This window comes from Natator depressus, chromosome 5 (assembly GCF_965152275.1).
Source record: "Natator depressus isolate rNatDep1 chromosome 5, rNatDep2.hap1, whole genome shotgun sequence".
Lineage (NCBI taxonomy): Eukaryota > Metazoa > Chordata > Testudines > Cheloniidae > Natator > Natator depressus.
This window is the reverse complement of record NC_134238.1, coordinates 87928240-87954560: the sequence shown is the minus strand read 5'-3', so window position 1 is coordinate 87954560 and position 26321 is coordinate 87928240. Positions and strand designations below refer to the sequence as shown.

The window sequence follows — 26321 nt, the reverse complement described above, 5'->3', positions numbered from 1 at the left end:
CTGATAACTAAAGAATTGTATTAGGGTACCCCCTCCTTGTAGAGAAGTTATATACAATCTCACAAAAACACATAACATTTTCATTTTTATACAATGGACCCCAAGGCATTAAACTTAATTCTGCAAGGGTTAATTTGATTCAGTAAGGTTTATTCAGAGTATTGCATATCTGTCATACAAAGTACTCTCTAGATTCCCCTACATGCTAATTATTCAGTTCTGATCTGCAATACTTTTTCTGTTCCTGGTCTTAATATTTGTTAGTGATGGAACACTCATAGTTCTGCAGGAAACTATTATATTAACCATATATATATTTACATTATTTGTGTATAATGGGTGTTAATCTGCCTCTTTTCAAAAAGAGCACTAAGGCCAAATGTAGAAACTATAGAGGTATTATGCTGTTGTTGGTCCCAGAGAAAGCCTTCACTTCCATGTTTCATAGATTCCAAGGCCAGAAGGGACCATTGTGATCATTCAGTCTGACCCCCTGTATAAAATAGGCCATAAAACTTCCCCAAAATAATTGCAAGAGCATATCTTTTAGAAAAACATCCAATCTTGATTTTAAAATTGCCAGTGATGGAGGATCCACCATGAATCCTTGGTAAATTGTTTGAGTGGTTAATTCCCCTCACAGTTAAAATTTACACCTCATTTCCAGTCTGAATTTGTCTAGCTTCAACTTCGAGCCATCAACTTTCTCTGCTAGGCTGAAGAGTCCACTATCAAATATTTGATCCCAATATAGGTACTTTGTTCCCAGAATAGATACTTGTTGACTGTAATCAAGTCACCTCATAATCTTCTCTTGTTAAGATAAATAGATTGAGCTCCTTGAGTCTAACTCATAAGATATGTTTTCTAATCCTTTAATCTTTATCATGGCTCTTCCTTCAATTCCCTCCAATTTATCCATGTCCTTCTTGAATTGTGGACACCAGAAATGGACACAGTATTCCAGTAGCGGTCACACCAGTGCCAAATACAGAGATGAAATAACTTCTCTACTCCTACTTGATATTCCCATTTATGCATCCCAGGATCACATTTGCCTTTCTGACCACAGAATTGCACTGGAAGTTCATGTTCTGCTGATTCTCCAGCCCCTCCCAATCTTTTTCTGAGTCACTGCTTCCCAGGATAGAATCCCCCATTGTATGGCTACATTCTTTGTTCCTAGCTGCATCCAGCTTACTAGCTGATCCAGATTTCTCTGTGTCAGTGACCTGTGCTCTTCATTATTTATCACTCCCCCAATTTTTGTGTCATCTGCAAACTTTATCTGTGATGATTTAATTTTTTCTTTCAGGTCATTGACAAAAACCGTCAGGCCAAAAACTGATCCCTCTGGGACTCCACTAGAAGCACACCTAGTCGATGATGATTTCCTGTTTACAATTACATTTGGACACCTATCAGTTAGGCATCTTTTAATCCATTTACTGTGTGCCATGTTACTTTTATATGTTCTATTTTTTTAATCAAAATGTTGTGTGGTATCAAGCCAAACACGTTCCAGAAGTCTATTTTATTAGCACCATTACCTTTATCAGCCAAACATGTAATCTCATAAAAAAGATACCATGTTACTTTGAAAGGATATATTTTGCATAAACCCATGTTCATTGGCATTAATTATTATTCTCCATTAATTTTTTATTAATTGACTCCAGTATCAGCTGCTCCATTATCTTGTTTGGGATTGATATCAGACTGACAGGCATATACTTATCGAGGCCATTCCTTTTACCAATATTTAAATTTCTTCCAGTTATCTGGAACTTCTCCAATGTTCCAAGACTCATTGAAAAGCAACATTAACAATCCAGCGAGCTTCTCAGTCAGCTCTTTTAAAACTCTTCGATCAAGTTATCTGGACCTGCTGATTTAAAAATGTCTAACTTTAGTAGCTGCTGTTTAACATCCTCCTGAGATACTAGTGGAATGGAAAGAATGTTATCATGCAATATGACTACACTACATCATCTGTTTCCAAATACAGAATAGAAATATATATTGAACACTTCTGCCTTTTTTGCATTATTTATGATAATTTTACCATTTCCATTTATTAATGGACCAATACCACTGTTAGGATACATTTTGCTCCTAATATACTTAAAAAAAAAATCTTATTCTCCTTAAGTCTGCTGACCGTAGAGTTCTCATTGTGTCCCTTTTCTTTCCTTATCAATTTTCTACAGTTCTGAGCTTCTGATTTATATTCATTACCATCAACTTCCCCTTTCTTCCATTTGTTTTAAATATAATTTTTATAGCTGCCTTCAGTTCCCTCTAAACCAGGTCAGTTTTTAAACAATACAGCCTTCTTTGATTGTCACTTTTTCGGCTCTTAAACAATTCCAAATTATCAGTTACACTTTTTTGTATTAAATTCTTCCTCCCAGCTGATTTGACTCTGAATTGTTTTCAGCTTTGTGAAAAACTGGCTTTTTAAAGCATCAAGTATATCTATCACTGCTCTGGACTTTACTGTGTTTGCACACTATAAATGTGATCACATTTTGATCACTTGTACCTAAGTTAATGTTAATTTTTAGTTCTGTGATCTGTTCCTCTTTATCTGTCAAGATGAGGTTTAATATAGAATTCCTCCATGTTGGATGCAACACTTCTGGAGTTAGGAAACTGTAATCTATAATATTTTGAAATTCCAAAGGTGCATTAGTACTGACAGCATGAGACCTCCAGGACATGACACTCACACCTAAGTCCCCAATGATCATGCATCTTTTATTCCCTACATGTTATAGAAAGGTAAATAAGGAACTGGTCATCCTGTTTCTTAGTAAAAAGAAAAAAGAAAAGGAGTACTTGTGGCACCTTAGAGACTAACCAGTTTATTTGAGCATGAGCTTTCGTGAGCTACAGCTCACTTCATCGGATGCATACCATATCGATATGCTATGCATCCGATGAAGTGAGCTGTAGCTCACGAAAGCTCATGCTCAAATAAACTGGTTAGTCTCTAAGGTGCCACAAGTACTCCTTTTCTTTTTTCTTTTTACGAATACAGACTAACACGGCTGTTACTCTGAAACCTGTTTCTTAGTGTGATTTGGTGGTCTGTAGCAGACACCAACTAATACCCCATCTTGTGCTTTATCTGTTTAGACACTAATCCATAAGCATTCAAAATAATTTTTTTCCAAGTCATCAGTGTAAACAGAAAATGCCATTTTTGACATAGAGTACCACTTACCCATCCCTTTTGCCCACTCAATCCTTCCTAAATAGGTAATAACTATCAATTTTAACATTCCAGTCATGTGAATCGTGCCACCAGGTTTCAGTAATACCAATAGATAGAATTTATGCTCATAAATGAGCAACTCCAGTTCCTTTTGTTTGTTACCCAGGCTTCTAGCACTGATGTATAGGCAATTCAAGAATTTCTTCTCTTTGTGTCCTTTGGTGCCCTGATTAATTTTGTTCTCAACATTTTGATTTTGTGCACAGCTCTTTTCTCTATGTACCCACCCCTTTTGTTATTAGTTTAACATCCTCCTGATTACTCTAGGCAGCCTGTCCCTGAGGAGAATGGTTCCCATTCTACTGAGGTAGAGGGAGGCCATCCATACTATACAGCCCCCTCTCTCCATAGAATGTTCCACCAAACCAAAATCATCCACCCTACACCACTTATCCAGCCAGGGGTTCACTTGCAGTACCTTCTGCCTTTTTTCTTCCTTTGCTTATGGGACAGGAAGGATCTCAGAGATTGCTTGGACGTTCTTCTTTAGCATGCTTCCTGGTTCCCTGAAGTAATCTATTATCTGTGAGATATCCAGTGATGCACTGTCATTATTGTCATTCTGAACCATCCCCAGTGGATGGCCTGTCAACTTTAGGATGCCAGGCACACCATCCTGTTGTCCACCTGTTCCTTGCAGATATTTCTCTATTCTTCTGAGTATTGTATCCCCTACAAGGATTGTGTGTCTTCCTTGGACAGTTGGAGAACTCTTTGTAGGCAACTTGTTTTTCTTACAGGTTGGGCAGAGCTGCCATCCACAGGTGTATCCTGTATATCTCTCTGTTCCCTTGGAAAAATTGGATTTTGAGAGAGATCTTTCAGAGTTTCCATGTTGAGGGCCTGGTATTGATTGTATTGACATTGAAACTTCTGGCTGTGTGGAATTCCTTCTGGTCCTCTTCTCTATGGTGGCCGCAGCCTGCCCATCCTTGTCTGTCTCCAGCCAACTAGAATGCTGCTGTGACCTCTTGCCTCTGTTGATTACAAACTGCCAGGCCTCCTCTCTGACTTCCTCTCTGTCTGACTATTTGGTGGTCAGCTCCTTTCTTCCTTTACCATAGGGTACTGATATTTCCCAAATCTGGCTGTCTGTGAACTCCTCAACTTCTCTGAGTCTCAATAGCATATCTGCTTGCCACCCACTTGTACTACGTGCACAGGCAGTCTCTTCTGGGTTCAGGCAGGAAAGAAAACGATGCACTTCATGGCAAAGGCCAGGATACTCTGTGTAGCTTTAAACCTGTTTATTCAACCCTGGACCAGATCTTTACCTTGAGATAGCTTTTCAAGAAGATGAAGACATTTAATAAGCTGGAGCAGCGCTTTGTATAGGCTTCCAGCAGGCTTTTGATTCAATGCATCGAGCAAGTTTGTGGAATACGATGAGGCAACTTGGTATCCCTGATCTCAAGCAGAAATAAGTATCTCACTGCAGCTTAGCATTGATCTCTAAGAGGGGAAGGGTTTAGGACACATCCCTGTCCTTGGCATCTCTCATTGGCCAGCTTATGTGGGTCACCATCTAGCATATGTGGTTTTGTGGATTACATCATAAGGCGCCTGCCTCTCCCCATTTATTGTATAAAGAGTTGAAGTGCCTAACTCAGGCTTTCTGGTTTGCAGTGTTGTTCCTGTGATTTTTCTGGGTGCCTAAAATTAGGCATCACAATGCTCAGCATCACAACACCTAAGTTCCTTTGTGGATCTGGATTGACAGAACTAATGAAAATCAACAACTTGCCAATTAGAAGCATCCCTTGGTAGCTGAGACTGAAGTGATAACTCCAGAAACCAATGAAAGAGCATTGCGATGAAGAGATGGGATGAGTGTGCCAGCAGATAATGAGTGAGTGATTGCTCCAAGGGTTTTCATTGGTTGTCAAAGTGAGTGAGTGAACGAAACATTCAATTAATGATTTGGAGAGGTTTTTATTTTTTGTATCCTACCCTTGTTTCAGTGAATTTTGGCTATCTCACAAAGCAACATTAGGGCTCTGTCTTAATGGACAAAAAGGAGGATGTTATCTTAACATGATTGAAAAGGCTCATCAGAACAGAGCTTGTTAGAGATAGATGAATTCTTCTCAAAGTCCAGATCATCATGAGTTGTTCCCGTTCATTTTGTTTGTTTCCAGACTCCCATTGGAGGGGATTAATTAGCCACTTACAATCAGTCCTCTGATGCCCAATTTGCCCCATCACCCAATGTGACAGGTCCTGCAGCACTTCCTTTGGAACTCTGTGGGAACTCATGTCACCTGCTGAAGTGCTAAGGGTTTGAAGGAAAGGATTCTGGAGAACATCTGGGAAAAAATAATTCCAAATGACTGAACTTGAGGTCATTTAGTTAGAACAGCTTCCTCTCAGGTTGAAGCGTAAACACTGAAGGAAGGACTAGTGTGCAGAACTGTTAAGTATACATTGTTGACCATATTTTCTCCTGTTGTGAATTGGCACAGCTCCACTGAAGTTGACAGAACTTCACCAGTTTTTATCAGTAGAGAATTTGGCCTTAGGACTTTCTGTGAATGCCAACAAGGCAGCACAAACTTCAAAAAAAATTTCAGCATGATGTGAAGGCCACCTTAATTTTTTTCAGTAGCTGAGCTATAAAGAGCAGTAAGTTGCACGAAGTGCAGAGACAGCTGTAGGAAGCCTTACTGAAGTACACACACTGTAGATGCACACAGTGTATTAGCTGTCACTTAACTGGAATGGTTCCTGAGAATATAGAGCAGAGATATCTTTGAGAGATGTCATGATAGCTGCTTGGATTTTTCACTACATGCATTTTTTTCTTTCTAACCATTTTCAAAACAAAACCTTTTGTATGTAAGGGATGGAGTGTTGCTTGCAGTTAGGACTCCTAACTCTAAGGCCAACGTTCTGATGCTGGCTTGCTGCATCAACTTGGGCATATCACTAAACATTTATTTGTCTCATTTTCCACATATAAAAATTTTACATAACAAAACACTTCTTTGAGTCTAGTAATAAGGCTAAATAAATTAATGATTGTAGATGACAGGTTAGGTTGTACATTGACTGAGGTTACAAGCTGAAGGACAATTGGTATGGGGATGAGATGGGGTTTAGGAAATGATTAATGGAGAGAAAATCCCTGATTTTTATTTATTTATGCCCACACATTAAATGTAGTCATAATCATATTAACTGTTTTTGCACTCTGATTCTACAAACGTAAATCTCATTGTTCCTTTTTAGTTTTACAGTTTAGCCTCTTTTCAAATCCCACCCTCTGCTTATAAACAACTATAGACATTAAGAAGAAAAGCAAAATGTCAGAAATGTGATAAACCATTCCACTAGCTGCTAATGTCATTGCTAAAAAACAAAAAACAAACAAAAAAATGTTGTTTAGCTATATTCTCACTCTTTTCCCCACTTACTATTTTTCTAGGTCTTTGCTGGCTAATCGTTACTAGTGGTGAAAAAAAAAATTGTGATGTGCACTTGTTCTCTAAAGAATGCTATTTCCTTAGGGTATGTCTACCCTACGAAATTAGGTCGAATTTATAGAAGTTGGTTTTTTAGAAATCGTTTTTATATAGTCGATTGTGTTTGTCCCCATACAAAATGCACTAAGTGCATTAACTCAGCTTCCACAGTACAGAGGCTAGCGTCGACTTCCGGAGCTTCGCACTCTGGGTAGCTATCCCACAGTTTCCGCAGTCTCCGCTGCCCATTGGAATTCTGGGTTGAGATTCCAATGCCTAAAGGGGCAAAAACATTGTCACAGGTAGTTCTGGGTACATGTCGTCAGGCTCTCCTTTCCTCCCTCCCTCCGTGAAAGCAAGGGCAGACAATCGTTTCGCGCCTTTTTTCCTGAGTTATCTGTGCAGACGCCATACCACGGCAAGCATGGTGCCTGCTCAGCTAACTGTCACCGTACGTCTCCTGGGTGCTGGCAGACGCGGTACTACATTGCTACACAGCAGCAGCAACCCATTTCCTTGTGGCAGCAGACAGTGCAATAGGCCTGATAACCATCGTCATCATGTCCGAGGTGCTCCTGGCCACCTCGGTAAGGTCGGTCAGGAGCGCCTGGGCAGACATGGGCGCAGGGACTAAAATAGGAGTGACTTGACCTGGTCATTCTCTTTAGTCCTGCCGGCAGTCCTATTATACCGTCTTCTGCCGAGCAGCCAGGAGATGAGGATGGCTAGCAATCCTACTGCACCGTCTGCTGCCAGCCAAAGATGTAAAAGATAGATGGAGTGGATCAAAACAAGAAATACACCAGATTTGTTTTGTATTCATTTGCTCCCTCCCTCCCTGAAATCAACGGTTGACAGTCATTTCGGTGAGGTCTGTCAGGGGCACCTTGAAAAGTTTAATGGAGATTCAGTCCTGCCTGAAATACCGGGGGGAAGGATAGCTCAGTGGGTTGAGCATTGGGGGTTCAATCCTTGAGGTGGCCATTCTGTGTGACAGTTGTTTTTGTTTCTCCTTGATGTTGATTTTAATTCTCTGTAAGCCAACCCTGTAAGCCATGTCATCAGTCGCCCCTCCCTCCGTCAGAGCAACGGCAGACAATCATTCCGTGCCTTTTTTCTGTGCAGATGCCATACCACGGCAAGCGTGGAGCCCGCTCAGATCACTTTGGCAATTAGGAGCACATTAAACACCACGCGCATTATCCAGCAGTAGATGCAGCACCAGAACCTGGAAAAGCGAAACCGGGTGAGTAGGCGACGTCAGCTCAGTGACGTGAGTGATGAGGACATGGACACAGACTTCTCTCAAAGCACGGCTCCTGGCAATGCGGGCATCATGGTGCTAATGGGGCAGGTTCATGCGGTGGAATGCCGATTCTGGACCCGGGAAACAAGACAGACTGGTGGGACTGCATAGTGTTGCAGGTCTGGGACGATTCGCATGCATAAGGGCACTTTCATGGAACTTTGTGACTTGCTTTCCGCTGCCCTGAGGCGCAAGAATACCAAGGTGAGAGCAGCCCTCACAGTTGAGAAGCGAGTGGCAATAGCCCTGTGGAAGCTTGCAACGCCAGACAGCTACCGGTCAGTCAGGAATCAATTTGGAGTGGGCAAATCTACTGTAGGGGCTGCTGTGATGCAAGTAGCCAACGCAATCAAAGATCTGCTGATATCAAGGGTAGTGACCCTGGGAAATGTGCAGGTCATAGTGGATGGCTTTGCTGCAATGGGATTCCCTAACTGTGGTGGGGCCACAGACGGAACCCATATCCCTATCTTGGCACCGGAGTACCAATCCGGCGAGTACATAAACCGCAAGGGGTACTTTTCAATAGTGCTGCAAGCACTGGTGGATCACAAGGGACGTTTCACCAACATAAACATGAGATGGCCGGGAAAGGTACATGACGCTCGCATCTTGAGGAACCCTGGTCTGTTTCGAAAGCTGTTTCAAAAAGCTTTATTCCCAGACCAGAAAGTAACGATTGGGGATGTTGAAATGCCTATAGTTATGCTTGGGGACCCAGCATACCCCTTAATGCCATGGCTCATGAAGCCGTACACAGGCAGCCTGGACAGTAGTCAGGAGCTGTTCAACTACAGGCGGAGCAAGTGCAGAATGGTGGTAGAATGTGCATTTGGACGTTTAAAAGTGCGCTGGCGCAGTTTACTGACTCAGACCTCAGTGAAACCAATATTCCTACTGTTATTACTGCTTGCTGTGCGCTCTGCAATATCTGTGAGAGTAAGGGGGAGACGTTTATCGGGGGGGTGGGAGGTTGAGGCAAATCGCCTGGCCGCTGGTTATGCACAGCCAGACACCAGGGCGGTTAGAAGAGCACAGGAGGGCGCGGTGTGCATCAGAGAAGCTTTGAAAACCAGTTTCATGACTGGCCAGGCTATGGTGTGAAAGTTCTGTTTGTTTCTCCTTGATGAACGCCCCCCCCACCCCACCCTTGGTTCACTCTACTTCCCTGTAGGCTAACCACCCTTCCCTCCTCCCTTTGATCACCTCTTGCAGAGGCAATAAAGTCATTGTTGCTTCACATTCATACGTTCTTTATTAATTCATCACATAAATAGGGGGATAACTGCCAAGGTAGCCCGGGAGGGGTGGTGGAGGAGGGAAACACTGGGAGGGGTGGTGGAGGAGGGAAGGACAAGGCCACACAGCACTTTAAAAGTTTAAAACTTTAAAACTTATTGAACGCCAGCCTTCTGTTGCTTGGGCAATGCTCTGGGGTGGAGTGGCTGGGTGGCCGTAGGTCCCCCCATCGTGTTCTTGGGCGTCTGGGTGAGGAGGCTATGGAACTCGGGGAGGAGGGCGGTTGGTTACACAGGAGCTGTAGTGGCCGTCTATGCTCCTGCTGCCTTTCCTGCAGCTCAACCATACGCTGGAGCATATTGGTTTGTTCCTCCAGCAGCCTCAGCTTTGAATCCTGCCTCCTCTCATCACACTGCCGCCACCTTTCAGCTTCAGCCCTCTCTTCAGCCTGCCACTTACTCTCTTCAGCCCTCCACTTCTCCTCCCGGCCATATTGTGCTTTCCTGCACTCTGACATTGTCTGCCTCCACTCATTTGTCTGTGCTCTGTCGGTGTGGGAGGACAGCGTGAGCTCAGAGAACATTTCATCGCGAGTGCGTTTTTTTCGCCTTCTGATCTTTGCTAGCCTCTGGGAAGGAGAAGATCCTGTGATCCTTGAAACACATGCAGCTGGTGGAGGAAAAAAAAAGGGGACAGTGGTATTTAAAAAGACACATTTTATAAAACAATGGGTACACTCTTTCATGGTAAACCTTGCTGTTAACATTACATACATAGCACATGTGCTTTTGTTACAAGGTCGCATTTTGCCTCCCCTCTCCCCGTGGCTAACAGCGGGGAACGATTCTGTTCAGCCACAGGCAAACAGCCCAGCAGGAACGGCCACCTCTGAATGTCCCCTTAAGAAAAGCACCCTATTTCAACCAGGTGACCATGAATGATATCACGCTCCTGAGGATAACACAGAGAGATAAAGAACAAATGTTGTTTGAACGCCAGCAAGCATACTGTGCAATGCTTTGCTCTGCAATGATTCCCGACTATGTGCTGCTGGCCTGGCGTGGTAAAGTGTCCTACCATGGTGGACGGAATAAGGCTGCCCTCCTCAGGAATAAGGCTGCCCTCCTTTTGCAAAGGCTTTGGGAATACATCCAAGAGAGCTTTGTGGAGATGTCCCTGGAGGATTTCCGCTCCATCCCCAGACACGTTAACAGACTTTTCCAGTAGCTGTGCTGGCTGCGAATGCCAGGGCAAATTAATCATTAAACATGCTTGCTTTTAAACCATGTATACTATTTAAAAAGGTACACTCACCAGAGGTCCCTTCTCCACCTGGCGGGTCTGGGAGGTAGCCTTGGGTGGGTTCTGGGGTACTGGCTCCAGGTCCAGAGTGAGAAACAGTTCCTGGCTGTCGGGAAAACCGATTTCTCCGCTTGCTTGCTATGAGCTATCTACAACCTCATCATCATCATCTTCCTCGTTCCCAAAACCTGCTTCCGTGTTGCCTCCATCTCCATTGAAGGAGTCAAACAACATGGTTGGGGTAGTGGTGGCTGAAACCCCTAAAATGGCATGCAGCTCATCATAGAAGCGGCATGTTTTGGGCTCTGACCCGGAGCGGCCGTTTGCCTCTCTGGTTTTCTGGTAGGCTTGCCTCAGCTCCTTAAGTTTCATGCGGCACTGCTTCGGGTCCCTGTTACGGCCTCTGTCCTTCATGCCCTGGGAGATTTTGACAAAGGTTTTGGCATTTCGAAAACTGGAACGGAGTTCTGATAGCACGGATTCCTCTCCCCATACAGCGATCAGATCCCGTACTTCCCGTTCGGTCCATGCTGGAGCTCTTTTACGATTCTGGGACTCCATCATGGTCACCTCTGCTAATGAGTTCTGCATGGTCACCTCTGCTGATGAGCTCTGCACTCACCTGCAGCTTGCCACGCTGGCCAAACAGGAAATGAAATTCAAAAGTTCGCGGGTTTTTTCCCGTCTTCCTGGCCAGTGCATCTGAGTTGAGAGTGCTGTCCAGAGCGGTCACAATGGAGCACTCTGGGATAGCTCCCGGAGGCCAATACCATCTAATTGCGTCCACAGTACCCCAACTTCTACCTGGCAAGGCCGATTTCAGCGCTAATCCCCTTGCCGGGGGTGGAGTAAGGAAATCAATTTTAAGAGCCCTTTAAGTCGAAAAAATGGACTTTGTTATGTGGACGGGTGCGGGGTTAAGTCGATTTAACGCTGCTAAATTCGACCTCAACTCTTAGTTTAGACCAGAGCTTAATTTCTAATGAATCACATGTCGGATATAAACAGGAATGATATTTTAACTTATTAAAAAGAACCTTACTGATAACCACAGTTACAGTTCAGGGAAATAAAGGTAATCTGGATTACAAACTGTTCTGTACAGTACCAAGAACAATGGAGACCTCTTGGCAGGAATGTATTTCAAACAACTAATGATGATGCTAGGAAAGTAGAGGACAAAGCTTGTTTAGAAGGGAAAGCACCATGTTATTTTAATCCTGGTCCAATACCATTAACTCCTATCAGGGATTTGCCTAACTGCCCGTGCTCTGGCCCCACAGTGGTGTCCATATTATCACTTGCCATGGAAGTTGAGTTGGTTGCATCCTTAAAACGTGTCCTAAATATGTCCATTGTCTTACTATATTTTATGCTTTAGATTGTTTGTTCTACTTAGAATTTCTGATGTTGCAAGAAATACTTTCCAATGGAGTCTGAAGATCTTCTGCAGGCATTTATTTTGGAATGAGTGGATCTTCTTATCAGTTTGTATTGTAGATTTCTATGACTCTGCTCTATAATTCGGGATAGACATGATGCCGCTGTTAAAAAATTGTATTTTTGTCAGTGACAATCATATTACTTTTACAAATTTTTTCAAGTTTATGAAAATTGTTTGCTTCTTTGACATTTAGCATAGTGTTGCCTTCATGGCACATCTCACTCCCTAGATAGATAAAATAGCTTACTTCTTCTAGTGGTTTTCATCCACTCTGATGTCCACTTTTGGGGACATAGATCGCCATGTATTTTTGTCTTCCCTTGCTATAGCTGTATTTGCCAAAAGCTGGGTCTTTTCTTCCATGAAGCCATGTGTTGAACTAAGCCGGACAGTATCGTCAGCAAAAACAAGCTAATCCGTATTGTGCTCTATCTTTTGCCTATAAAATTCCTCAGTTGCCTTCTGCAGTTACTTTCCTCATGACATAGTCTTTGACCAGTGCAGCAATAGTGGGGAAATAATACACTCTTGCCTTACTAGAATTGCCACTGGAAACCATTGGCTGATGTTATCACCGTCTCTGAATGCACATTTGGCATTGTATAGATCCTTGATTATTTTAATTATCTTTAAATTATTTTTGTATACCATAATTTTCCAAAGACCGTTTCTGTGTATGCTGTGAAAAGTCTTCTAGAAATCTATGAAATATATCACAAGAGATGCTTGCCATTCCACACTTTGTTCTCAGAGATATTATGGAACAACAGTATGGTCTGCACATGATCTCTTTTTAAAACTTGCTTGATTCTCTCCAAGCTGAAGGTCTATTTGCTTTTTGATATGTGCTGGAACTAGGGGTGCTAGGGATGCTGCACCCTCTGGCTTGAAGTGGTTTCCATCCTATACAAGGTTTACAGTTTGGTTCAATGGCTCTCAGTTCCCCCACTATAAAATTTGTTCCAGCGCCCTTGCATTCCAGAATGATGTTGCACATGAGTAATGTGATTCCTCCCCAATTATTGCAGTTGGTAGGTCACCCTTCTTTGGCAATTTTACTATGTGGTTTTTCTTCCAGTGGGTTGGGTTCTTTTCTTCGTTCCATAGTCTATCCCAAAACACAAGGAAAGTCTGCAGGACGTTTTGTCACTTGCTTTAAGCATCTCTCGAGTAATGTTTTCCTCTCCAGAGGCATTCCCATATTTCACTTTACTGATGATTTTTCTGACGTCTTCAATTGTAATATCTTCTAAATCAATATCAAGCTTTAGTAGTAGGTGTTTGTCACGTATTTCTAATAGTTCACATGTGCTTGGTCAGTTTAAAACAGCCTGAAAATGTTCTGGCCATCTTTTCTGTTGTTCTTGTTCTGTATTAAGTCTTTCCATCTGCATCTGTAACAGGGCCTCCAGTACTATTAACTGTTCGTCTTATACAAGGTTGTAATGTCACCTTTTTGGCTAGCATCTTCAGCATCTTGACATTTTCTATCTATATTTGCCCTTTTATCTCTTCTAGCACCCCTTTTTACCTCTCTAACTGGATCTCTATTTTTGCCACTTGCTTGTCTTTATGTGTCTTAGCATTCATGAATTTTTGCTTTACACTTTTTTTTTCTGCAGATGCCCAAGTAACATTGCTAATCCTTTTTTGAATTTGTTATTGTTAGAAAGCAGTTTTCCCACCCATCTTTGGTTTTCTTCAGTTACGTACATTAGAACACTGAACCTGTTCTTCAGTTGAAGCTGAAAAGGGCTTTTTGTATTTGGTCATTTAATTGTGCCTGGTGATGCATGGTCTTTGTTTTAACCTTCTTGATCTTCAGTTAAGTGATACAAAGGTTCTGATTGCTGCTGACCTCTGCTCCCCTGTATAAATACACATCTGCCAGTGAGCTGGGAAACTTTCTAGAAATGCAGAAATGATCTGTCTGGTACTCTGTAGTACCATGGGATAGGGGAGAGTTTCATGTTGCTTTATGAATTTCTTTATGAGGAAATAATATTCCACCCATCAGTAGGTTATTTCCTTCAAATTTCTATTAATCATTCACCATTTCATGTCCAAACCATTCTGCATTTGTCTGTAACTTTATCCAATCCATCATTGTTACTTCCACCTTTGTGTTAAAATTGCCCGTGGTCACTATATCATTTTTTGGGATCTTGATTAACACATCCTGTAACAAATAATAAAAATCCAGCAAGAGACTCATGCATATTAGGTTTTCTGCAGCTTTCTTCTAACCAGGTGTATTTTTTGGGGCGGGAGCGGGTTTGCAGACTTCTTTTTTTTAATGGAACAGTAGGAGTATCACTTGTTCTCTATTTTAATGCACCTTTTCTGGATTTGTGGTAGGATTACAGGAACCAGATACTAGACCTAAGATTTTCAGTACTCTTGCTCTGGAAAGTATTGGTGTCTGGATTTTTAAGGTGCAGTAGATGAGGCAAAATAGTTTCTCTTTAACTCTTTAACAGTTTCTCTTTAACAGTTTCTCTTTCTCTTTCTCTCTGGAATTTGGGTGATAGGGATTAAAACTTGGCTGAATCCAGCAAGAAGCAAGTGCTAGAGCTGGAATCTTTTTGTGGCATTGTCATACCAGCACGTAACGGGATCCAGACATTTTTTGGTGCAGTTGGAGCAGTTTCACTTGTTCTTGATTTAGGCAATGCAATGTGTGAGGGGATCCTGCTCTAGGGAGGTGCTGGATCAGGGATTTTGTGTCATTGTACATACACTTGTTCTCTTTTAGGCATCAGAACTTGGGGGAGTAGGCGCCAAATATTGACTGATTGGGGGCTGTACCCAGTCAGAGTGATGTTGGTGCAGTAAGAGCGGCTCCACATGTCCTCCATTTACACAGGGGAAGCTGAAGGACTGAGGCAAGAAAGTTGCAGGATCTGGAGGAACCCTCAGCCTGTCCTCCCCATGGGCTGCCTTCTTGGCAGGTGGGATAAGATGTGCTGCTTTGCGACAATCATGCTCTGAGTGCACTGTTTCTCAAACTGAGGGTCGAACCCCAGAGTGGCTCATGACCCCATTTTAATGGGGTCGCCAGGGCTAGCTTAGATTTGCTGGGGTCCAGGACCAAAGCCCAAGCCCATCTGCCCAGGGCTGAAGCCCAAGCCTCAGGGCTTCATCTCTGGGTAGCAGGGCTCAGGATATAGGCCCTCTGCCTGCGGTGAAAGCCCTTGGTCTTTGGCTTTGGCAGCAGAGCTCGAGTGGGCTCCTAATATGGTGGCTTTTATACATGATATATTCGTGAGGCAAAAATCTTTTTTTTTTTTTTCTAAATTGTCATGTACGACATTTTGGATCAAATGAAATGTGCAATTGCTTCTGTGCTAATTTTAGGCACCTAAAGTCAAAGTATTTATAATTAAGTTACTGTAAATTCTTTAAAAAGGTGTTACTGGTTTGTGTATTGTAAATGCCATATGCTTTCCAAAGCAAGATCACTTGGGAGGATTACATTTTTTGTTATTAAAATAGCAGTACATTGGAAACGTCTGTGCTTTTGAATCCTGTTAATTCTTGCTTTATTACTTTCTATTTTGAACTTGGAAAACACACATCTTTTATATTGCTCTGAAAGGATATATGAATACCATCAATTATTATGCTCTGATGAGAGTCTATGGAGAAATGAGAAATACGCTTTGGTTTGGAAGGATTTTGTATAATGTTTGTCTTGCCTTCTATATCGGTTAAGATAGTTTGTTTAAAAAACAGTGACAAGCGTCTCTTCTTTCTTGTACATGTGACTTTAGCTGATATAATCCAAAGTGGATTTGGTTTTCCTATGGCATTTGCTCACACAAAGAAGAACACATTAGGTCCCCAAAAATGTGACCTATATAAGGGAAACCATTGTTGGCACAGGATATGTCAGTAGCTGCACCAGAAAAAAGAGTAATAAAAGATTGCCAAGCACGAGGGATTCTTATAATGTACAATACTGACAAATATTTTAGGAGAGATTTACAAAAGCTGTTGAATAATAAAGGTTTAAATATGTATACATATCCTTGCAATTAAAATTTGCATACATTTTAACTCAGATTGTTTTGTTCCAATGGTATATAAAAATAATTGTGAATTTCTAGGAAATTGTCTTTCTTATCTAGATTAGTGAATAAAAGGCCACATCCTTTTAAAAAGTATAAGTTGTCACTTCTTCCTTTTAATATCTTGATAAAGAAAATGCTTACTAAATAGATCCAGGCAGATTTTTGGATTTCTTGGTTTCTGAAGTGTAAATTTTTATGGGATAAGAAGCTTTAAAAAACTGGTACCTTGATTTAAGGCAATATTCTCCCTTTCTAGTCCATACTGTAGATCTTTACTGCGAATTCTATGTATAAAATGAGTACAGAACTTCCACTGTATTACTGGAATTTGTGTGTAATATGAGTCTGGAAAATGCAGCAGAGATCCCTAGTGTAATTTGGGGAGATTTTGCCCTTGGATTGGTTGTTGGTATATAGTAAACATAACCGGTGATTTCTCCATCTATAGTTCAAAGACTTATTTCTAAGTTATCCTGTGTGTTCCTTTTGCTTCACTATTCCTCATTTTAGAACTTTTTTACAATAATTAGAACGGATAAGCCAACCACAGGGTTAGCCACACAAACTCCATTAAAGTCAGTGGGAGTTATGTGTCTAAATCCCTGATAGGCTTTGAAAATCTCAACCATGTAGCTCATGAAACATGTTAATGAATGAACTTAGAATCATAAAAACATCCATACAGACACTCTATTTTCTTCTAATCATACTAGATATCAAATAAACATCTAGAGATCTACTTGGATATGAACTGTTATAATTTTCAGTGAGTCAGGGTAGCTACCAAGTAGAAAATGTTATTAAAGGCTGCTTTATTCGTTAAAACTCCCACAATATTTTCATTATAGTCACTTTTTTGGGGAGGGTGGGATATTGCAATTTAATATCATAGCTATGAAATATACATTGAAACTAAAGACTGTTTAAAAATTAACAATTTCAAACTAAATCTGAATACTTCAAGCATCCTGCTGATCTAGGTACTTATGTAGCCCTTATCACTATGGAATCTGAGTTAATTTCTGTAACTGAAATGTAGTGGCCTAAAAGTAGGAAGTACTTCTATGTATTATACACCAGTGGTTTTCAAACTTTTTTTCTGGGGACCCAGTTGAAGAAAATTGTTGATGCCCGTGACCCAACAGAGCTGAGGATAAGGGGTTTGGGCTGTGGGAGGGGCTCAGGGCTGGGACAGAGGCTTGGGGTGTGGGATTGAGGGCTGTGGGGTGGGGCCGGAATGAGGGGTTCAGGATGTGGGAGGGGGTTCTGGGCTGGGGAAAAGGGGTTGGGGTGTGTGAGGGGATCAGGGCTCTGGGCTGGGGGTGCAAGCTCTGGGGTGGGGCAGGGGGTTGCGGTGTGCGAGGGGTGCAGGGCTCTGGGCTGGGGGTGCAGGCTCTGGGGTGGGGTCAGGGAGGAGGGGTTTGGGGTGCAGGAAGGGGTTCTGGGTTGGGGGGCTGAGGGCTGGGGTGTGGGAGGGGATCAGGACTCTGGACTAGGGGTGCAGGCTCTGGGGTGGAGCTGGGGATGAGGGGTTTGGGATGCAGGAAGGGGTTCTGGGTTTTGGGGGGGGGCTCAGGGCCGGGGCAGGGGATTGGGGCGCGGGGTTCGGCCATGGACTTACCTCCAGTGGCTCCCCGTCAGCGGCACAGCCGGGGTGCAGAGGGAGGCTTCCTGCCTGTCCTGGCACCGTGGACCGCGCTGCGCCCTGGAAGCAGCCAGCAGCAGGTCCGGTTCTTAGGCAGAGGCACGCAAGTGGCTTCGCGTGACTCTCACCCGCAGTCACTGCCCTTCCCCCCCCAGTTCCCATTGGCTGGGCTGGTGCTCAGGACGGGGGCAGCGCACGGAGTCCTGTGGCCCCCCCTGCGTAGAAGCTGGACCCACTGCTGGCCACTTCTGGGGCACAGCACGGTGTTGGAAAAGGTAGGCAGTAGTCTGCCTTAGCTGGGCAGCACTGCCAATGGGACTTTTAACTTTCTGGTCGGCGGTGCTGACCAGAGCAAGGCGACCCAATGCCTTACATGCCACGACCCAGTACTGGGTCCACAGTTTGAAAAACAGTTATACGCTATAATGGATCAAATCCTAATTGCTTTAGTAAGTCTATGCATTTGAAATGTGGCATTAATTGCAAGACTAATGACCAAATTGGGTTTAAAGATTAAGATTCTGTGATCTTGGTAAAACATTTGGGTAGATTCCTTCCCCACCCCCCTAACAAGGTAGCCTTCCTTGTCGGTAATTATGTACACAAGTGATTTTTCAAAAATTTTAGCAACAAGAATATCAAAGGACATAAGAGGAAAGGAAGTGTTTCTTGTGTTTGCCTTCCCTGATCCTCCCCCCAACCAGCACTTGAAGCAGCAGTACATTCTTGCCTCTGTTGCTCCTGCACTGTATGAAGATGATCCCAACATGCACCCCTGTAACTTCATGTATATATCTTTTCACCAGAGCCATAAAAGAGAGCAGCTAATGATTTTTTGCCCCTTTCATGAGGCTTTGAGCTGATGGTGTGGGCCAGCTGGTCCATCAACAAAAGTCTTTCAGTAGCATTTTTTTCTCCCCAAAGGTTTTATTGTTGAAATCAAGAGTGAACCACTTGTAACAAAGGAAACAAAAAGGTTTTATTAGCTCAGGCTACAACCCAGGCTTTTGTATGGCAGAGGAGCTCTTCCTCCTCAGAAATCTCTTGTCTAATAGGGAGCTCTTTTTTAGTGGGGGAGGGTGGGAAAGAGTAGTTATAGCAACCTGTATTATGAAGGCTACATGTGTTTCTCTTCTTAACCCCATGCTCTCAGATGCTTAATATGTTCTAAAACTACTTTTGGGGCTGTGATTTTACAGACTTGGTTTATTTTCCCCCAGTGAATTACTCTTTCTAAATTTCAGAGGGGTACCCGTGTTAGTCTGTATCAGCAAAAACAACGAGGAGTCCTTAGGGCACCTTAGAGACTAACAAATTTATTTGGGCATAAGCTTTCGTGGGCTAAAACCCACTTCATCAGATGCATGGAGTGAAAAATACAGTAAGCAGTAATATTACAGCACATGAAAAGCCTTACCAAGTGGGGGGGTCAGTGCTAACAAGGCCAGTGCAATCAAGGTGGATGTCGCCATTTCCAACAGTTGACAAGAAGGTGTATCAGCAGAGGGAAAATTACTTTTTGTAGTGATCCATCCACTCCCCGTCTTTATTCAGGCCTAATTTGATGGTGTCCAGTTTGCAAATTAATTCCAGTTCTGTAGTTTCTCTTTGAAATCTGTTTCTGAAGTTTTTTTGTTGAAGAATCTTCAAGAAATCTTGCCCCCAGCCTTGGCCCCCTTACCCCTGTCTGTGCCTCCCCCTGGGAGCCCAGCTCCTGGCCCTGGCTCCAGGGGTGCGGGCGGGGGATCACTGCATTAAAGGAACACTTAACATTCTAAAATTACTACTGTTATGGGGCTTTGTATTCCAGGACTATAGTGTTAGTCCCAGAGGAGCAGCTAATGAAGGCTAAGGCATATATCTAGAAGCACCTACATAAGTTTGTTGTTTTCCTTTTATTGGATGAATGTCCTGCCAAGACGACTACTAAAAAAAATTATCCCTATCAAAAGAACAGCAAGTGAAAATAGGGAACTATTTGAAACAACAAATACATACTGCATACATAGACCACCCATATACAATTTAAATACTTACAACACCTTTTTCATTTTATGTTTAAATGTTGTTAAAATGCACTGAGGCACAAAGAGTGACTATTGCTTCGAGGTTAGACAGGTAACTGAGAGTCAAGGCACTTGGTTTCAGTTATTGGTTCTGTTGTTGACTTTCTGTATGATCTTCAGCAAGTTGCTTCATCTCTCTGAGCCTCACTTTTCCAGTGGTCTAATACTTTTCAGCAGTGGTTCTCAAACATGGACTAAGAATAGTTCCAAGTGGTCCACAGGCTACTTCTGTGAGAACTTCAGGGTGTGATGTTCTGTGGATTTCCAAAAGGCTTTTTGACCAACAAAACTTAAATGCAAACGTAAAACAATCACCACATTTCTGCACCCACAAGAAGACTGCTTTAAAATTGCAGAAAGACAGAGCCATGTAGTTGCAAGCAATAAGGGGAAATTTGACAATGATAAATGTAAGGTTCCTACATCCAGGGAAAGGAAATGACCAACCAAGGTACAAAATGAGTGGGAGGGGATATAACAAAGCAGTCATAGCCATCACACTAAAGCCAGTTTAATTTTCATTTTGTCTCTCTAATACTGTCCATTTTCATGAAGTGAATGCTATAGTGGTCAGAAGGAAAGGTATTGAATTGGACTTTAGTGAAGAGGTGGTGGACTACAAGAGCATGTCTTTCTTAAGAGTTGTCTACAATAAGAAAATATTTCAGCTCTATTGCTTTAGAATACCTACCTCATAGCCATCTGTGCGGCTTAATTAGGAATTCTAGGGCTTCTGTTTTTACACATTTTCAGTGTTTACTTTTGGCTATATTATTGCCTTTTAATATCCTAGAGTTGCTTTTATTTGAATTGTACGTGTGCAGAGATAAGCAAAAAAAAAGTTGTTTAGAAATTAAATAAACCAAAAGATAAAAATGTGCTCATTTTTTTTACAAAAAATTTTCACTAATAGCTTGCCCCCCGTGTTACACTCTACATACCCAAACAAAACCACTTACAACTTACTTTGTGCATGCCCCAAAAGTTAAATGAAAGCGATATAGAGAAAGTGAAATGAAAGCGATATAGACTAATTTATAGCAAATAGTGAGAATTGGATCTGGGTTCTGTTGAAAGTCTGGTTTGTTTGTTTGTATTGTTGTAGCATCTAGGAGCTTACAATCTAAGTAGGATTTTTAAATAAACCTTACCACTTTCTGGTTGCTTGCTTGTTTTCCCTCTTCCCAGTGTTTGCCTATTAAATTCAAATTTTGGAAAATTAAGTTGTGATGATCAGGTGTTTTCTGTTTAGCTAGAAACCAGGCATGAAATTCTGGCTCACTTAATATTAATGCCAAAACTCCCACTGAATTCATGGGGCCAGAATTTCACTTCAGATTTCTGATAATTGATGACTAGCAAATGCTTGGAGCTGCTCTTATGAAGATTGGTATAAAAACATAATGCCATTATAAATTATTTGTCCTCTGTTATTTGTGCATCAGTGCCTTCTCTGTAATTAGTACACAGGATCATCTAAATGCTCAGGCTTTTGCTCTTATTGCCAGCCCACAGAATATCTTTATACAGCATGCTGTAATCTCATCTTCACATATGTATTCTCTGTATATACATATTGTTTACACAAGTGTAGTTTATTTTATGTCACTCTGTAAAATTTGGGCTGTTACAGGAAATAACAAAGCTGAAGCAAAACATTTTAACTTTACTACATAATTCTCTATGGGTGTCCAGTGTACAAAACGTCCCTGAAGTCAATGGAGCCCCTGACTGTTTACATAAGCAGAAAATTTGGCCCTGTACCTGAAATGTTATTTACACATATCTAAGACCTATGAACTAAGTACTATAGAGAAAAATCATCTGTGTTCAGGCAGACTCTCGGGATACCAGGAACTGTGCAATGCACATAGGTACAATAACACAATACATTTCTTGCCTGAGTCTTTCCATTCTTGTATCTGGAAACTCTAGAGGCACTTTAGGAAAATCTAGCCTCCATCTGTTAGTGATCAAGGCCCTCCTTAACACGTGAAAAAGTATTCAGAGCAACTGGGATCTTCTAGGAACTTAGGTCATCAGAACCTTGTAGGTGAGGAGGAAAATCTACCATGAATGCGTGCAATATTGTGGCCAATACCTGAGAAACCATTCCCCCACGCAGCTAACATCTCCAAATACTGACTGGTCTCAAACTTCCCATTGCTGAGCAATTTAACTGAGAAGCTTGCTGAAGCTTGATTCTAACTCCACCTATATACAATTAATGTTCTGAACTCCTCCCATTTAAGCTCCAGGCCAGTACATGGAAAGGAATTGGTGCTGTTGGTATTGGATGATCATCTCATGACTGGACAAGAGCCAGATACTCCTACTTATATTGCTGGACCTCTCTGCTGTATTTGATATTATCAAACCTGGAATTCTGTTGTCAGTTTTCAGAGTTGTCCAGTGGTTAGCAGAACTATGCTGATGTGGCTTCATTCATTCCTCTCAGACTTCACCTAGAGAGTCATGATGGACACCTTCTCCTCCAGCTCCAGAGGTGTTACCTGTGGAACCCTACTAGGATAAATGCCCTTCCCTGTTTTTCTTGTGTGCATGCTCTCTCTCTCTCTCTCTCTCTCTCTCTCTCTGAAGCACTCAAGGCATGTTGAGACAAAATGGACTGAAATGCTAGCAATATGCCGATGGCATTCAGCTCCGTATCACTTTCATATCAAATGCAAAGAGCATCACCCCGCACCTGTCTGATGTCTGATAACAGCAGGTGGTTGAAGAGAAGCTGGTAGAAGCTGAATACCTGAACAAATGTGGTGGTGATGGTGGGGAAAGGGAAGCACTTTAAAGAACTCACCCTGTTTTAACAGTGAGGGTTTCTGCCCTCAGATTACCAAGGAAGTCCATTGCCTTGCTTCTGGGTAACTTAATCACATAAGTAAAAAATGCCCTTTTTCATCTATGGCTGGAAAGAGGACACGGCCACCTCCTGTCAGAGCCGAATATAACCTCTGTGATCCACAGATATGTGACTTTGAGAGTTGATTGTTGTAATTCTCTGAACATCAGGGTCTGACCAAAAATCCGCAAAAAAGCTACCTTTGGTTCAGAATGTAGTAGCCTGTCTCTGTGTAAAACAAACTACCATGAGCACATCACCCCAGTGCTCTGTCTTCACCATCTCCCAGTTTAATACTGGGTCAAGTTTAAAGTTTCAGTTCTGTCCATCAGAATCCCAGGGTTGTCTCAAGTTACTTAAGGGACCACCTCACTCGGTGGGATCATGACTTTCAATAGCATCCACATTCCCCTGGAAAAATGGAACTGTCTTTGAGAGAGAGTCATGCACCGAAAATAGTGCATTCTCCATGATTGCCCCATGTAGCTGGAACTAACCCATGGAAGATATCAGGATGACTCTGAATCTCATCATCTTCAGAACAAAATATAGAACCTATTTCTTTGACCAGACTTCCCACAATAGCACTATATTTAAAAAACCCAAAGACCCAGAAACCCATACATACCAAATAAACTAAAGCCAGTCCTTGAAAGGAAGATGGAGACTGTGGTGAGGGGGATTGAGAAGGGGAGGAGAGGGAGTTTTGATGTGCATACTTTATAATTTTTGGAAGGTGCTCAAACCAGTTGCCTAAGTCATGGGGAGGGGCAAGACAAAAGCAATACACTTTCACCTTATTTACTTAGTCTTATAAGAGGAACTATATTAAAATTCGATATAAGATCATATGCAGAAATATAAGATTTTTGAGACGTGTGATCATATATGTCAACCTCAATTAACAGAAACATCTTAACCTGAATCCCCCCATTTTTATTTGCTGCATTGAAACATGTGACTGCCTTGAATCTGAGATTTCATGTCCTAAAATAATAATTTTTGTAAAAATGATTTAAATGGATTTAATTTTCATTCAAATGAACTTTACTCATACTTTAATTGAGTTTTATCGGTGCAGTGCTTTGGTTCCTCCTAACCTTGCTGTATGTAACAACTAATTACATAGTTAGAAATACATTAATAAATCCTCTAATTAAATGTTACCTTTTGTTTGTGTGCACTGAACTACAATGTTATTTTTATTATTGTAGGATTTTCTATGGTGCTTATCACCATAGTATCTGAGAATTTCACAGGCATTAATAAATTCATCTTAATGTCCCTGTCCCTGTCATTCTCACATTATAGGTGGAGAATTGAGGCACAGAGATTAAGATACTTGCCAAAAGTCTGTGGTAGAGTCAAGAACAAAACCCAGATTATGTGAGTCCCAGTGTAGTGCATTAATCATAAAATCAGTATTGCCACAATAGCATATAGAACTTTTTGTCTTTCCTGCTTGTATTTGCAGTCAGGCTTCAAGCCAAGGCATTGTACAGAGAAAGTGGTCATGGCTCTGGTCGCTCTCCTACAGTTCATAAACAAGGCCCATCCTCCATACTCATCCTGCTGGATGTGTCTGTGGCATTTGTTACCAATATTGACTAAATACTGTTGTTCTAGCTCTAAGATTCTGTTTATTTTTAAATAGAAGGCACATGGTGTTATGGTAATGGGGGCCATATGTGTATCTAGTTAAGCAGACCAACTAGGGTGGGGTAAAATGTTGAAGCCAAATTGGCAAAGTACTGAGCCAGATTTGCACTGGAATCTACTAGTGTAGGTCCCTACACTTGTGCAAAGGTGCATTTATTTCATTGTGACTCTGCATGGGCTCAGGAGTCTGTGCTAGTGGATTCCATGCAAGTTTGAGTTCTAAAAGAGCTAAATGTACATATAGGTTGCCTAAGTGGGTAACTAAAATGCTGTGGAGCATGATAACTGTTTGAGACTGTGTGAAGCATGTGATAACTGAGGAGGGTACAAGAGGCTGTAACTACCAGTAATGGAATTAAATGAAAGAAAAATAGGGAAAACTTCTCCCATGTGGAAATACTTGCAGGAGGGAGTTCAGGAAAGGAAATACAGTGAGGAATTTTGAGTGTCCTCCTAAATGTTCTCTGAGCATGGGGTTAGATATAGTTACACCCAGTATGAAATGAGCTGTCGTTCCATCCTCCCAGCTGTTTGTAATTACTTGGATCCTCCTAAGGAAAAGGCCTTGTGTGTTAACTTTGGGTTCCATGGCATGGTATAAGGTCTGTGCTAAAGGGGATCATGAGACATGCAATCAGGGCTTCCACTTGCTCTAGCTGTCCCCCAAACACCCCTTGGCCATGGGAGAAGGCCATGGAAAAGGTAATACAGCCCAATGCTATGTTACCTTGTTTTCTGGGCGGAAGTGTGGGGGGCAATTTAGTCCCTTCTTGGCCTTCCCCTTCCCCTTGGGATACCAATCAAATAGAGAGAGTACTCCATGGGTTCCCACAGAAGAGGGAAGGAGTAATAGAGGAATCTGATCCTGACCGCTATTTTTGCACAGACCGTGGGAGATCCACATACAAATCTCTCTAAGGTGTTCTGGACTAGTGAGGTATATAAGGCTGTGAAACAATATCCCAAGGGATGCCTCAACACTTTGGATATTTAAAAGAAACTAGACAAATGTTGTAGAGAATATTCCTATATTGGCAGAGAATGGGCTAGATGTCCTCATGATTCCCCACTTTCTTTAATTTCTAATCCCCAAAATATTTTGTGTCTTAGTTCAGTTTTTTAAAAGACTGAGGGTACGTCTACAGTACAAAATTATTTAGAAATTATTGTATTCGAATTTTCAGAACCGATTTTATACATGATTCCCAGTGGCTGCGAAACTTTCGTATGTGTAGTGCCACTTTCATGGAACTTTGTGACTTGCTATCCCCTGCCCTGAAGCGCAAAGACACCAAAATGAGAGCAGCCCTCGCAGTTGAGAAGCGAGTGGCCATAGCCCTGTGGAAGCTTGCAACGCCCGACAGCTACCGGTAAGTCGGGAATCAGTTTGGAGTGGGCAAATCTACTGTGCGGGCTGCTGTGCTACAAGTAGCCAACGCAATCATTGACCAGCTGCTATCAAGGGTAGTGACTTTGGGAAATGTGCAGACCATTTGGATGGCTTTAATGCACTGGAGTTCCCTAAGTGCATTAGACAGAACACATATCCCTATCTTGGTCCCGGAACACCGGGGCAGCCAGTACATAAACCGCAAGGGGTACTTTTCCATGGTGCTGCAAGCATTGGTGGATCACAAGGGACGTTTCACCGACATCAACGTGGGATGGCCGGGAAAGGTGCATGGCGCTCGCATCTTCAGGAACTCTGGTCTGTTTGAACAGTTGCAAGAAGGGACTTACTTCCCAGACCAGAAAATTACTAGTGGGGATGTTGAAGTGCCTATAGGTATCCTCTGGGACCCAGCCTGCCCCTTAATGCCATGGTCATAAAACCGTAAACAGGCACCCTGGACAGTAGTAAGGAGCAGTTCAACTATAAGCTGAGCAAGTGCAGAATGGTGGTAGAATGTGCTTTTGGATGTTTGAAAGCGCGCTGGCTCAGTTTACCGTCTCAGTTAGATCTCAGCACAACCAATATTCCAATTG

The 26321-nt window shown here is 42.2% G+C and overlaps 1 protein-coding gene across 3 annotated transcripts in view; it reads left to right on the top strand.

Annotated features, from left to right (window-relative positions):
* AOPEP (aminopeptidase O (putative)) overlaps positions 1-26321 on the top strand; it is a 378987-nt gene that overhangs the window by 46856 nt on the left and 305810 nt on the right. The window contains exons 5-6 of one of the 3 annotated variants that reach the window (XM_074953152.1): positions 4907-5129; positions 7867-7987. The exons of the other annotated variants lie outside the window; for them this stretch is intronic. The gene's annotated coding sequence lies outside the window, so the exon portion shown is untranslated. The remainder of the gene's footprint in view (positions 1-4906; positions 5130-7866; positions 7988-26321) is intronic. 3 annotated transcript variants of the gene reach the window in all.